Source organism: Oryctolagus cuniculus, chromosome 8 (genome assembly GCF_964237555.1).
Source record: "Oryctolagus cuniculus chromosome 8, mOryCun1.1, whole genome shotgun sequence".
Taxonomy (NCBI): domain Eukaryota; kingdom Metazoa; phylum Chordata; class Mammalia; order Lagomorpha; family Leporidae; genus Oryctolagus; species Oryctolagus cuniculus.
In genome coordinates this window covers 68,203,459-68,218,791 of record NC_091439.1, presented here as the reverse complement: position 1 = coordinate 68,218,791, position 15,333 = coordinate 68,203,459, and the positions used below count along the sequence as shown (strand labels likewise).

The 15,333-nt window shown below is 38.3% G+C and overlaps 1 long non-coding RNA gene across 4 annotated transcripts in view; it reads right to left on the bottom strand.

Annotated features, from left to right (window-relative positions):
• The window catches only part of LOC103350750 (uncharacterized), a 56,428-nt gene that overhangs the window by 25,896 nt on the left and 15,199 nt on the right, over positions 1–15,333 (bottom strand). For all 4 annotated transcript variants that reach the window (XR_011378050.1, XR_011378051.1, XR_011378049.1 and 1 more), the window contains 2 exons: positions 11,197–11,395; positions 727–834 (listed from right to left, as the gene is read on the bottom strand). This is a non-coding gene — a long non-coding RNA (uncharacterized lncRNA). The remainder of the gene's footprint in view (positions 1–726; positions 835–11,196; positions 11,396–15,333) is intronic.

Here is a 15,333-nt window from a genome sequence, read left to right as displayed (position 1 = left end):
TTCCTTAACTCAGAGCAATGGAAATTTTATTGTTTATCTCCTTCCCATAAATTGCTTTTTTTTTTTTTTTTTTTTTTTTTTTTTTTTTTTTTGACAGGCAGAGTGGACAGTGAGAGAGAGAGAAACAGAGAGAAAGGTCTTCCATTGCCGTTGGTTCACCCTCCAATGGCCGCCGCGGCCGGCGCGCTGCGGCCGGCACACCGCGCTGATCCGATGGCAGGAGCCAGGAGCCAGGTGCTTTTCCTGGTCTCCCATGGGGTGCAGGGCCCAAGCACCTGGGCCAACCTCCACTGCACTCCCTGGCCACAGCAGAGGGCTGGCCTGGAAGAGGGGCAACCGGGACAGAATCCGGCGCCCTGACCGGGACTAGAACCCGGTGTGCCGGCGCCGCTAGGCGGAGGATTAGCCTAGTGAGCCGCGGCGCCGGCGATAAATTGCTTTTCTAAAAGAAAATGATAAGAAGGAGAGAGGCATACTTGAAAAGGAAATATTTTCTCATTAACAGCTAGTTTTATGGCTTAACAACCCATGATAAAAGATTAACAAGAGAAAAGGATACCAAAGTATTTAATAAGTTGTATATGACATGGAAGACTTTAGAAATAAATATACAAAAAAATGGAAACCTTTGTAATTTTACGGTAATTTTGATGAATTGGGAACATATGATTGGATAAACCAGTATGGTCCAATGGTAATAAACTCAATGGGGGAGGTATAACTTACCATGGAATGTTTCGATAGATTCTTCTCTGTAACCCTGTGTCTTCAGAGGTTAGGACATCCCTTTCTTCTAAGGACATAATGACAGCTCTCACTTGAGGGTCTTATTATCTACATCAGTGGAAGGTTATAAAATTACTTTATGGCCTGCTTCAGGGGAAGAGTGGAAGAAGAGAGAAAGCATCCTCTTTCTTTTTTTTTAACTTTTATTTAATGAATATAAATTTCCAAAGTACAGAATATTGATTACAATGACTTCCCTCCATAACGTCCCTCCAACCCGCAACCCTCCCCTTTCCCACTACCTCTCCCCTTCCATTCACATCAAGATTCATTTTTGATTCTCTTTATATACAGAAGATCAGTTTAGCATACATTAAGTAAAGATTTCAACAGTTTGCTCCCACACAGAAACATAAAGTGAAAAATACTGTTTGAGTACTAGTTATAGCATTAAATCTCAATGTACAGCACACTAAGGACAAAGATCCTACATGAGGAGTAAGTGCACAGTGACTCCTGTTGTTGACTTAACAAATTGACACTCTTGTTTATGGCATCAGTAATCACCCGAGGCTCTTGTCATGAGCTGCCAAGGCTATGGAAGTGCCCTGAGTTCACTGACTTTGATCATTTTTAGACAAGGCCATGGTCAAAGTGGAAGTTCTCTCCTCCCTTCAGAGAAAGGTACCTCCTTCTTTGAAGGGCATCCTCTTTCTATTGTTTTTACAAATGCCAAGATGCCACAAATTGGGGTAGCATGGACTCATTCTCATTAGAGAAAATGATGCAAAGTGGAAGAAAAAAAAGAGATAGGAAATAAATTGAGAAAATACATAAAGTAAGACACAAAGAAAATTTGTATTGAAAGGAAAATCATCTATTTTTCAACACTAGAATTAAGAATGTAGTATATAAATTATTTAAAAAATAATGAAGACAATTTCTAAGGAAGGGGCAAAGGAGTAAATTGGATAGATGTACATTTTCAAATATCTTTCACTAACAAAGAAAATAGCATAAGATTTGTAATCAGACAATTGTGGGTTTGAAATATATTTCCTAGTTATCTAGCTTTATGTCCCTAAGGAAGTCATAGTTCCCTATATCTCACTATTTTTACCTGTATAAAATGGATATAATGATGAGTTTCTCAGGGTAATATTCTTAAGAAGATTCAAAGAGATAAAGCTGGAAAAGTGCCTCGTTCACAGGAATTCAACATGCTATTTCTCCTTCATTTCCTTTTCCACAATTTCTATTTTTAAGAAAGTTAGTCTATTAGTAACTAGGGTTATCCAGAGAAACTGAACAAACAGGATCAGTTTATCTGTGTTTGTATCAGTCTGTCTATGAAATTATTATGGGGAATGGCTCACAAGATTATGGAGGTTGAGAAGTTACATGATGGCCAGTTGTCCACAAGCTAAAGAGCCAAGAAAATCAGTGACCAGTTGTACAATTCAGCCTGATAATGAAGGCTTGGGTTAGCTGATAGTAAGTTTGGATCCTAGTCCCAAAGCCAAAGGACCAGTAGCACTGATGCCCAAGGACGGGAAATCATGTTTTAAGGGATCAAGCAGAGAGCAGATTTGTTCTTCCTTCACCTTTTTCTCGTATTGAGTCCTCCATGGATTGCATAGTGCTGGCAACATTGGTGAAAGTAGATCTTTACTTAATTACTGATTAAATCACTGGACTTCTGAAAGAGGCTTCATGAGCACGTCCAGAAATAATACCTTTCGGTTATCTTGGCACCCCTTAACCCAGTCAGGCTTGTACATAAAATTGCCATCACAGAGGATGTGCATCTCTAAGCAGGTGACTTTGGAATTCTTTACCTTAGTGAAATCCTGACTGCTCAAAAATATGCTGACTACACAGAATGGCATAGACTTTCCGGAGCAGTTAATTTACCTAGAGTTTGTTCAGTTTCACCTACTGTGAAATTGAGCATATGTTTTCTTAGCTTGTGCTTTAAACCCTCCAGGTTTGCCATTTTCTTTTGAATAGGCTTGTCTATTGTCCTGTCTCAAGAAACTAAAAAATTAAATAAGCATTTTATCTGTGCTGAAAGAGAACCGTAAAAGTAAATATATTTCATTAAAAATCAATTTCTTAGGACAACTAGTAAGTGATACCACACATTGTATAATATAATGCTGAGGAAAGTATAGAATAATAGAAAAACAAACCTATAATTACATTCATTAATTTTATTTTCAACGTTTGAAATTGAATTGCAAAGAATTTTGTTAGATATCCAGACTTCATAAATGATATCTTTCTAATGATTATTTAAATTCCAGACAAATGCAATCATTTCTCCTCCTTTATACAGTTTCTAATGGTTTTAATAATTTCCCATTCTTCCTTTAGGTGTACAGAGAAAACAAGATGACACCCACTGAAGGGCAGAGATTAGTCTGTGTAATTATGATCTGCCATTGTAGATATTTACCAGGTGCTTCCTGTGTTCATGGCATTGAGGTCACCAAAGAACATGCCAAGGGAGAGAGACCAGCACATAAAACCTTTCCAAAGAGACCACAGGTAATTGCTGTATTTCCTATACCAAGGCGTCCAGATTGTGCCTGCTCCAACATCAGAAGCTCTGAACACAAAACTGTTTAATAAGCTCAGTGATCTCTAAGAAACATTGCTGGAAAGAAAACCTGAGGATCATGATTTCAAAGTGACTCAAACAGAGCTTTTTACTACAAAGTGCCTTTTCAATTAGAATGCTGGAAATCAGACAGTGTGGAAGATGTAAGGTAACGAGGGCAGGCAAGTTAGGGCTGCCTAGGGCTCTGTAAGACTATTCCTTTCACGTTTAATTCAGCTTCTTGAAGAAACCTGGGGTGCAATAGATAGCAATTCCTGGCATTTTCCCCCTTGTTTTGCCTTTGAGTGCCTTTATATAGTCTATAATTCCTTCAAGTCTATGGTGAAGCAGCTATTAGTTTTAAAAAGCTTTTGTTTCCAAGAGGTAGCCTTTTACCTTTCCCACAACAAGAAAATAAAATGACTAAATACTAGAAGTTTGAGCCTGTTTCTAATCAAGGAGAGATTAAATGAGGGGATCGTTTGACGTCTCTGTGTGCTGGCAGCATCAACTAATGACCTTTATTGCTAACGACCTGGGCCTCCAGGCAATGAACCTAGACAGCACTGATTAAGAGAGAGGCCTGCTGCTTTTTACAGCTATATAAAATAGGAGGAATCTTTGGGTTAATAGACAAGGGATAGGGTACTGAAAGAAATGTGAATATGAACGAGCGATTAAAAATAAAGAAGGGCTTGTTCCTTCCTTTGTGCTACATATGAGAAAATTAATTAGCGAAGATCAAGGGTCAGAAATAATTTTGACTTGATGCTTGCAACTAAAACTTCAGAATGGAAAAAATCTTAAAAGGAAAATTATCCACCCAACTCTGTGAAGTCAGTCTGCATATCCTCTAGACACGTGTCATTGTCTAAACAGCCACATCAAAGACCAGAGACTTGGCAGAGTCCTCACAACTTCCCACCTGACTTCAGTGGCGAGTGCAGCCATTAATAGAATGCCAGTCCTCAGGGGTCTCTCCGGGTAAGTGCTTTTCTGTCCTCCTGAAGTGGCATCAGGGGACTGCTCCACCGCTCCTCTTGGCAGGGTGTTTTTTTGCACAGGCACCACCCACTGCTTGAAACACTTCCTTGAGATTCCTGTTCAAACTTTGTTTAACCATTTTTAGCCCATTTGTTCTTGTCCTAGAGGATTGATTAATGTTCATATCCCCTTTTCATTTTAAAAGGAGTTTAATACTTAAAGCCACATTGGTTTCAACTACTCATTGATTTTCAACTATGAAGTTATTCACAGAAAGATACTTTTTTGTAGTCATATTAGGAAATCCCCTTGTTAAAGATTTATCTGAAGTGAAAAGATTGTGCAAAAATTTAGGAGCAGATTGAACAAAATTAAAATCCACTACAAGCCACTAAAACTACAACCCTCTAGAAATGATCACTTTTAATTATTACATTACTAAAGAAACTTTCAAAAAAAGTTCACACAATGTATAGAATTTATATACTACTGTTTTTATCTGATAGTATATTGTGAAAAATTTCCCATGATATTAGAAACAAGATTTTTACTGTCAATCCAGTGCTGTTCAGTTATAGAATTTAGTACTCCTATAGATGTTCCAGATCAAAATAATCAGATCGAATAGCTATTTCAAACCCAATCAGCACATGATTAATTGCTAATTGTTAAATTCAGCCTGTTGGTTAAGATATAAACTGGTTGTAGGAATTGACAAATTTATGGTTTCTCAAGGGGCCCTCAAAGAAGGAGGTACCTTTCTCTGAAGGGAGGAGAGAACTTCAACTTTAATTATGGCCTTGTCTAAATAATGTCGGAATTTTTGAACTCCACAGGCTTCCATAGCCTTGGCAGCTCATGACAAGAGCCTCGATGATTACTGTCATCATAAATAAGACTGTAAATTGTTAAATCAACAAAAGGAGTCTCTGTGTACTTGCTCCCCATGTAGGACCTCTGTCCTTAATGTGTTGTACTATGAGAATTAACGGTAAAACTAGTACTTTATACTTTGTGTGTCTGTGTGGGTGCAAACTGTTGAAATATTTACTTAATATAGAGTTGATTTTCTGTATATAAAGAATTAAAACTTAATCTTAATGAAGAATGGGATGGGAGAGGGAGTAGGAGATGGGATATTTTGCAGGTGAGAGGGTGATTATGGGGGGAAGAACCACTATAATCCAAAAGTTGTACTTTGGAAATTTATATTTATTAAATAAAATTTTTCTATAAAAAAGCAAAAAAATTATGGCTTCTCAGCTCCTGAATAAAACTATTAATTTAACTAACTTATCACTTAATAAAATGCCCTCCATATGATGAATAAGATACAGTATTAGATCATTGATGGAGGAAACAATAATGACCCCAATCTTTATGTGACCATTTGGTTAACAACTGATTCTATTTTAAAAGCATCAGGATTTAAAATGTCTAAAAGTTTATCTTTTTACTGATGTAAGTGAATTCAGCAATAATACCCATGGACTTGTTTTATTCACACATGCATGAATTCATCCAAAAATATTGATTGCTAGAGGTTATGGTAGATGTTGCCAAACTTGTAGAAAATAATAGGGAAGAGTTTGAAATTCATATGGCTAACATTTTAATAAGGGAATAAAAAGATAAACAAGTTAGGGAAGAAAGAGTTGTATGTTAGGAAGTGTTGTGGAAGGTGCCAAACATATTTCGATATTGGCCTCCTTGATTGGGTAACAAATTCAAGTTGAGACCAACTAATGATAGTGAGAAGAGTTGCAGAGAAAAGCATGTCAGTCAAATGAAGAGCTGGGAAAGGACCTTCAGGCAATATATATATATTTATATATATTATTTATAAAGAAGCAATTCTCGGGGTTGGAGCTGTGGCATAGTGAATAAAGCTGCTTCCTACAGTGTAGGCATCCCATATGGGCGCCAGTTTGAGACCCAGCTGCTCCACTTCCAATCCAGCTCTCTGCTGTGGCCTGGGAAAGCAGTAGATAATGGTCCAAGTCCTTGGGCCCCTGCATCCATGTGGGAGACCCAGAAGAAGCTCCTGGCTCCTGGCTTTGGACTGGCTCAGCTCCAGCTGTTGCAGCCATTTGAGGAGTGAACCAGCAGATGGAAGACCTCTCTCTCTCCCTCTCTCTCTCTCTCTCTCTCTGTCCCTCTGCTTCTCTGTAGCTCTGTCTTTCAAATAAATAAGTAAATCTTAAAAAAAAAAAAAGGAGAAGAAAGTCTCACTTCTTCAGGAAACAGAAGGGAGGTAGGTGGCTGGGAAGCAAGAGGGGTATTCAACAATGAGGATGACAGAGTGCTAAAGCCAGACCTGTGCAGATCCTTCAGGTCCTGATAAATATCAAGGAGGGGTTCACATGGAAAATGGAATTTCATTTCCCATAAGGGAAACAGAGTGTGAGGACTTTGATCCTTCACCTAACAGAAATACAAGAGGAAGTGGAACTCAGTCTCTTCTACAGCTTTGTTTTGGCATAAGAGCTCTGAGGATTAACACACTTTCCTCCATTCCCTGCCCTCCAAGAGGAAAGCCAGACCCCAGGCTTCCTAGAGGCAGATGGTAAGGAAGTCTGCTGTTCCCTGTGAAGCTGTGGCTCTGGACATATGTCTCTTCTCTCCAAATGCAAACATGCATTTGAGTGCATCCCAAGTCCTGGCTGGGGGATGCACATATCTGTTTCTGCCATCTTATTTAAAAACGCATCAAACCTTTAGTTGGACTGTTCTGGTGCTTAACCATATGGGCTCATTTGCAATAAAAAAATAGAAATACAATAAAGTAGTGTGGCAGACTCTAAGCTGACCTCAGATGATCTCTACCTCTTCATATTCATGCCCTTGTGTAACCCTTTCACCTGCGTGTGGAAGGGGCCTGTTACTTACTTCCAACCAATATAACAAAGGAAAAGGCTGGTGCATCATTTCCACAATCACATTACCCAAGACTGTAAATTCCATCTTGTTGGAGACTGTTGGCTCTCTGCCTTGCTGGTTTTCATCAAGTAAGCCAGCCACCGAAAATTTCCATGAAGTAAGAAACCAAGAATGGCCTCTGGCCGTCAAGGATCAGAGTCCACTCATCTGATACTCAAGGAGGAACTGAATTCTTCCAACAACCATTTGAAGTTGAATGTACCTAGTCTGAATCTCAGATGAATTTCTTTCCCTGGTCAAATATTTTATCACAGCCCTATAAAAAAAGCCCTCTGAAGCAGAGAACCCACCTCACCCAAGGATTCCTATCACACAGAAAGTATGAAATGAAAAATAGGAGTTATTTTTAACCACTAATTTTATGGTAATTTTCAATTTAGCAGTAGATAATGAACACAAATAGTAACAGATTGTGTAAATGACTATGGTGACAGTATAATGATGATATACAAACACTAGTAAACTTCTCGAGTTTCCTCCTATCTGTGATTCATGTTGTGATACTCTTGGAGCAGACCTTTGGCACAGAAGTTAGGATGCAACTTGGGAAGCCCACAACCCATGTCAGAGTGCCAGGGTTCAAGCTGTGGCTATGTTTCCAATTCTAACTTCCTGCTCATACACACTGTAAGAGGTGATAGCTCTGGTACTTGCTACCATGCTACCCACATCTGGAAGTTCCGGATTGAGTTCTGGGCTCCTGATTTTAGCTTGGCCCATCATTAGCTGTTGCAGGTGCTTGTGAAATAAATTAGCCTATGGAAGATCTGTCTGTCTGTGTGTGTGTGTGTGTGTGCTTTTTTCTGTCTATGTTTCTTTCTCTGCTTTTAAATTAAAGATAATTAATACTTTTTAAAATTGTGGTATTCCCATGACCTGAGTATTCTTTCTGGAATTGGATGAATCGTGCCCTTTTTGAACTATAGCTGATTCTTCCTGAAAGGCAAAGTCAACAAGGTTGGGCCTCTTTTCTGAAATCATTGGACCCACATGCTGTAACCCCATGCTATGTTTAAGTACAGTCACCACTCATGGCTTTTTCAGAACCTATTTTTTTATTCTTACTTCTCCTAAGACTGTCCATTGGAGGAAGTTACTTCTTCCTTCCAAACACATGTGATACATCCATGAAAACTAGAAATACGGTAGTATTAGTCTCATTTCATTGTTTTGCTTAAAAGGACAAAAATTCATAAGAAGATAATCCAGTATGATGGTCAAATGATAATAGCCAATACAAGATTGTTATTTTTTGTTCTCTTGTCAAAATCATAGATCCTAAACAAACATATACTTGTTTTCTGACCATTCACTTGCTGACTCAGTGAATCCTTATGGAATGAATAAAATAAATAAAAGGGCCAATTACCTGATTAAATTCATTGCAGAATTGGCTGGATGGTGATTAACATCACAAAGGAAAAACACAGCAGGGAATGGTAATGTTACAGAAAAAGAATAAAATAACAGTATTTGTTTTTCATTACCTGAAAACAAAGTGAGGCCTGCGCCATGGCTCACTTGGTTAATCCTCTGCCTGTGGGGCCAGTATCTCATATGGGCACTGAGGTCTAATCCCACTTGCTCCTCTTCCAGTCCAGCTCTCTACTGTGGCCTGGAAGGGCAGTGAAGGATGGCCCAAGTGCTTGGGCCCCTGCACCCACAAGGGAGACTAGGAAGAAGCACCTGGCTCCTGGCTTCGGATCGGCGCAGCGCCAGCCATAGCGGCCATTTGGGGAGTGAACCAACGGAACGAAGACCTTTCTCTCTGTCTCTCTCACTGTCTATAACTCTACCTGTCAAATAAAAAAAAAAATTAAAAAAAAAGAAAACAAAGTGTGCCCTAACATTTAAAATGATAGTTAAAGCAAACTGACACAAACTCTATCTGCCACTATCCTCTCCTCCATTCTTTCATAAGTTTAGAGCCAGAACATATTTCAGTAACCTGTGACCTGTTTTTTTTTTTTTTGAGATTTTAAAAATTATTCCATTCACTAAAAAGATTTCATTGATAAATTTTACCCGTTTGTTGGTGAATTAAGATTGAATTCTTTCCATTTAAAAATATCATAAAGAGCAGTGCAAATAAAATAAACATAATTAATCCCCCAAACACTTTACTGCCTTTTTCTCATAAGATTTTCATTTTTGCTGTTGTTGGTCACTTTAATTTAATGTTAATGGGGCATTATATGAAGAACATGATCCAGCACATGACACAGGCCAATTCCCCAGCTGAAATAAAGCCTTTTATAAAGCCAATAAATCTTTAAAGGAAGAGAAAAGGTCTGGTGAACTTGAGTTTTTTCCTCCAACTTACACAAAACATTCATTGGTGTATTATGATATAAATTAAGAGGAGAATAATGATTCTGAATGTTGAGGGCTCACCAGATCTACAGCCACTAATGGAAGCTAGAATTGTAACATAAAATACTGAAATTATACACAATGGATCACTGAGAAAAGCATATATGGCCGGTTTGGGATTATGTGCTATAAATGTAATGTCTCAAAATCTTCATTTATTACAAGGATAGGAAAAAAGTAAACATCTTCAGCATTCAAACAAGTAAAATTTGCATTATTAATCTAGATTTCATTCATATGCTGGATTATTTTATCCCTAAGTAGGCTTAATTCTTCTCTTCTATTTTCTATTATACAGCAGAGACCCAAGTCAAAAATCTAGAGACATCCTGTTTTAGAAATTGTGTGCACTGGATTTCAAGGTCTTGTTGATTCAGCCTCCTTCCATTGTTCTTCCATTGCTACTGCAGACTCCTCTCTAAAAATGGCCCACCTACACTTCTGAAATAGTCTCCATGATTGTTTCCTTGCTCTTACTGCTCCTCCCTTGTGTTTTTCCTCCACAGTTGAAATCAACATGATATCCCCCAAAATAAATTCAGTCTTATTGACCCTTCATATCTAAAGCCATCCATTGTTTCTAAACACCTTTCAATATGACATATGATGTCCTGACACATGGCACCCCTCAGATTTTCCCAGCTCCAGTCATTTTTCTCCTAAGATAGCCCAGCCTCTGCCATTGCTTTTTCTTCAAACAGCTAGTGTTGCTGTATTTACCAGGCTCTCTCACCATGGTCTATATCCTCTCTGCTTATGCAATGTTGGCACAACTTTTCTCTTTTGTTTGCTCTTCCTGTAAGAGCTTCACCACCCTGACCAGTTAAAGAACATCTGTTCATCTATCCACACTCATGTCAAGATTTGTTAATTCTATAGAGACTTTCCTAATTCTCCCTCCACACAAATAGAATTGTCAACAACTCTAGACCTTAATCCACAGTCTGCATTACATGCATTTTCATAATCTGTAATACTTTATTCATTTGTTTATATTTTTTCATCTCAATTAGATCATATGCATCTAAAAAAGAGAGAGCCAGAGGCTCTTTGTAATCTGAGCACCTAGAGCCAGTGCCTTAGATGTCCATTCAAAGAGTGATGTTGAAAACTTAATGAATGCATATCCTGATATCCTATTTCACTTACAGATCTTCATTTATTATATATTTAATTATTTGATCAAAAACTCATATGATAATCATCAAAATACATTTTACTTTGTTCCATCCCGATTTCTAGTAACTAGATCTTTTACTAACTCAATGCCTGTTGGGAGAAAAGGAATGAGGTAGTAGAGACTCTCTGCCTATTTATTATCTATTAACTTCCAAAAATCACATTCCCTCAGTAGATAAAGAAATGCTATGTGTGCAACAAATATTTCAGAGAGATAGACAAAAAGGCAAATCTTTACTCTCACCAAATAGAAGATTTTCCTTTGGAACAGAGACAATTAGAAGATGGAACATGCTGAAGACAGAATGTTAATATGAGTAGTTTCTGAGAGCAGTGTTGGGCCTAACAGTTAAGATACTCAAGTCCCCTACCAGAATGTCTGGGTTTGATACCTGACTCTAGTTCCAGCTTCCAGCTTCCTGTTAATACAGATCCTGGAAGACGACAGTGATGGCGACAGTAGTGATGGCTCACGCACATATTATGTATTGCATTCCCAGCTCCTGGATTCACTGTAGTCCAGTCCTAGCTTTTGGGAACATTTGGGGAGTGAACCAACAGATGGGAGCTCCGTCGCTTTGTCTGTGTCTCCTAAATAAAAAAGTAAAAACATTTAAAAAAAATAATGGCTCATTCCTAAGGCATTGTGTAAGGCTTCCTTCTCTCTTTTTTTAGGATTTATTTATTTTATTTGAAAGTCAGAGTTACACAGAGAGAGGAGAGACTGAGAGAGAGAGAGGTCTTCCATCCTATGGTTCACTCCCCAACTGGCCACAACAGCCAGAGCTGCATTGATTCAAAGCCAGGAGCCAGGAGCTTCTTCTGGGCCTCCCATATGGGTGCAGGGACCCAGGGACTGCATTCCCAGGCCATAGCAGAGAGCTGTATTGGAAGTGGAACAGCCAGGACTCGAACCAGCGCCCATATGGGATGCCAGCACTTCAGGCCAGAGCGTTAACCCACTGCTCCACAGTGCCGGCCCCAATAAAGCTTCCTTTCAATCAGCACTATGAAAGTGAAAAGATAAGGCAGAGCCTCAGCCTTTCAGGGATTTCTGAGCTCTAACTTTGCATAGCAATAGCAGCATGATAATTGTGTGCATGCATGTGTCACGGAAGTCAAGGAATTACCACGGGACAAATAAAATAAGTGACACATATTTGCCAACGTAATGGTTTGTGGATGTGTGAGTGGTCAGGACAAAACAATGGATCTTGCTAACACAAAAAGAAAACATTGAGAATCCTGTGAGCCTCTTCAATGCCCTATCTTATGAACGATTTCCCCAAACTTGAGGCTGGCACTGTGGCAAGCAGGTAAAGCCACTGCCTGCAATGCCAGCATCTCATATGGGCACCAATTTGAGTCCTGGCTGCTCCATTTTCAATCCAGCTCTCTGCTATGGCTTGGGAAAGCAGTAGAAGGTGGCCCAAATCCTGGCTCCTAGCTTCAGATAAGCTCAGCTCTAGCTGTTGCTTCCCTTTGGGGAGTGAACCAGTGGGTGGAAGACCTAATTCTCTGTCTGCCTCAGCCTCTCTGTAACTCTGCCTTTCAAATAAATAAATGAATCTTAAAAAAAAAAAAGATTTCCCCAAACATAGTACTATATTAGAAAAAAATGATGAGTTGTTCATGTATTGATAGAAATTATGTTTTTGTCATGCTGGTAGAAATTCATTTGGGTTATAGAATATAAACTTATTAAACAGAGATTCCCACCTGCTGTGTAAGTTTGAAACAATGTTTCTACCAACTAACTGATTTATTTATAGCTGATACATTTCCAAGGTACTTTAAAAACAATACAATTCATTGAATGCTGCATGGGTCAATCAGGGATGTAGAATCATCCATTCACATCCCCATGATTGATAGAGTCTCAATCAAGTAACTCTTGCCAATTAAATATAATGCATACGCCTCACTACCCAGGGCTGCTGTGCTTACCAGTTTCAACTTCAATTAATTGTTGGTTTGATTTCACATGCATCACATTTTCAAGAATTCAACAACTGATTTTGCAAGAAATATCTTTAGAGAGTTCTATTGCCTCCTCTGACTCAATTGAGAGTGACTGACATCTTTCTCAGGATGCTTATTGCTTGTTATCTTGTATTATAGAGATTTCTGTGATTCTCTTGTTTTCTGTGCTGGCATGTAAGCTTCTAGAAGGTCTATTTATTTTTATGTGTTGAACATTTTTGTATCTCACACAGAGGATACTGAACTTGGTTAATATTTAATGAATGAATGAGAAAGGGATAAGTCAAATTGTATATGTCCTTCTCCTATGAAGCCTAAATCGCCAACAGATATTAGAACAAAAACACATTAGGAGAGGAAAGATTCATGTTTATATTCAAAGATGTTAATATGAAATATATTCCTTAAATGATATTTCATTTCTCAGTATTTTTAACAATAAAATATTCTGGTAGAATCCAAGCTCTATTGAAAGTTCCGTGTGCATGATGTGTGCGATTTGAATATGTTTGAGAGTCCTTCTGAAAGTTCGATATCACTTTGGAAAAATATTCTACTCCATTATTCACGCAGTGAGCTAGATAATCTTCCCAGAGGGATGTTTTCTCTTTGTGTACACGAGAGTCTGAATAATGTTCTCTTGGAGATGGTCTTGTACCATGAGGTGAGCTACTGCATTTGGTACCAGCTGCAGTCTCCACATGGTTTTCTGCTATCATTTCAGAAAAACACATTGAAATAGACACATCTGAGCATGATGAATGAAGGGATCACTGCGGCAGAGTCCTGTGCTCTGTAGGAAAGGATGCCGACAGTCAGTCAGATGGAGAGTTTAAAAGGGCATCCTGGCTGCCCAAGCAATCTGAAAACCATCAAAAGTGATAAATTTGGTGAGATTCCCAGGTCGTGTTCCAACTTCACAGTTTGAGCATAGCCAAAGTTCAGTTTGTGATCCAATTTCCCTCCTATACATTATCAAAATGTGGTTTCCTTCTTGATATCACTTTTAGCTAACTGAGGTTCCACATACCCACTCATCCCAAACATTGAACTCCACCAGTTCTTTCATTACTCATTGACCAAAATGAAGCTGTCTTATATTGCATAAAATCTAAATGGTCAACATTATTTTATCATATTTCTGTCTAACATTTATACCCGGCTTCTCACATATGCATTTTAGCATTTTTGACTTGCACCACATTGATCAGATGTCTCTACTAAATTAATGAAATATGACTAAATGAAAATTAGGTTAGTTTTGTGTAATTAATACCTAGCCATAGATTGCTATCTCTTAGAAAATTAACTTATTGACACTCTTCATACTTTCTCAATACCTATTCAATCCTAGGCATTGTTTCAGGCAGTGGAAATACATCTCACTGACTAACACTGAAAAATATCTGGGTAGTTAAATAACCACTAATGACTCAGAATAGGAACATGCATAATGACAATAATGATAGCTTTCCAAGTTAAAGAGCAGTTAAGAAGTCTGGTTGACCCCTCCTCACATTCCCATTGAAAGAGAACTCTAAGCAAAAAGTGATATGGAAAGACTGAACAAAACTGGAAATTGGAACATTGTTTTTAATCTGGCAAATACCAATACAATGTTGACTAACCAAAGTTCTGATGAAGCCTTGAGGCAAAAGAGCAGGTGCACATAAAGCAACCCTGCGATGCATTTCTGTTCGCTCTCCAGGATTACAATCATTCACCACCCCCACCACAGACACAGGCATCTTTGTGGTCAGAAGGAAATAAGTCACTCCCTTATAATACTAGCACTGGTTCTTGAGGCACTCAGAGCCGTTTTAACCTTCCTCCCTCTCTTTATGCAATAATTCTTTCCTACTTCAATTTCTGGAAACATGTTGTATTTGAAGGAGAAAAAAACGACAAATGTTGGTATTTTCTTTCTGGCAATAGCTCTAAGGGACGTAACCTTGCCAAAGCACAGGAACAATGCAATCTGCTACTGTTGCTCACCCTTTATTACTGTGGTAAGAGCATCTCTACAAAGTCTTTCAGTTTATTCAGAAATGGGTAATTTCTGGTTCAAAATCACCCATTGCTTTTTTTTCCCAACACTATGAACAGTGAAACAGGAAAAATAGCAAAACAAAATCTTGAGAATTGTAGGTCAAAATATTAGTAGTTGCTGTTTCTGTTTAATCTTGGTATTTTTCAAATTTTCTAAAATAAACTTGCATTCTTCTTGCAGTCTTGAAAAACTAAAAGCTCTCCATAATAATGTAGAGAACCAATTTAAAGTAGGTCAGTCTTATGTTTTCAACAGATACTAGGACAGCTGGGATCTTGCTCAATTGGATACAATTCAAAGATGATGTAGAATTTTGAGTTCTACACAAGAAATGCCATCTGACTCAACAAACTCTGTGACCTTGTTCAGACTTTGACTAGCTAGACTGGTACAGTACACACTTGAAATAGCTGCCTTGGAAGGAATTTAGAGAGGCCTAAGATTTACATGAACACAAAAAAGTTCTTTTGTGAGAATTTCAAATTTTAATTCAATT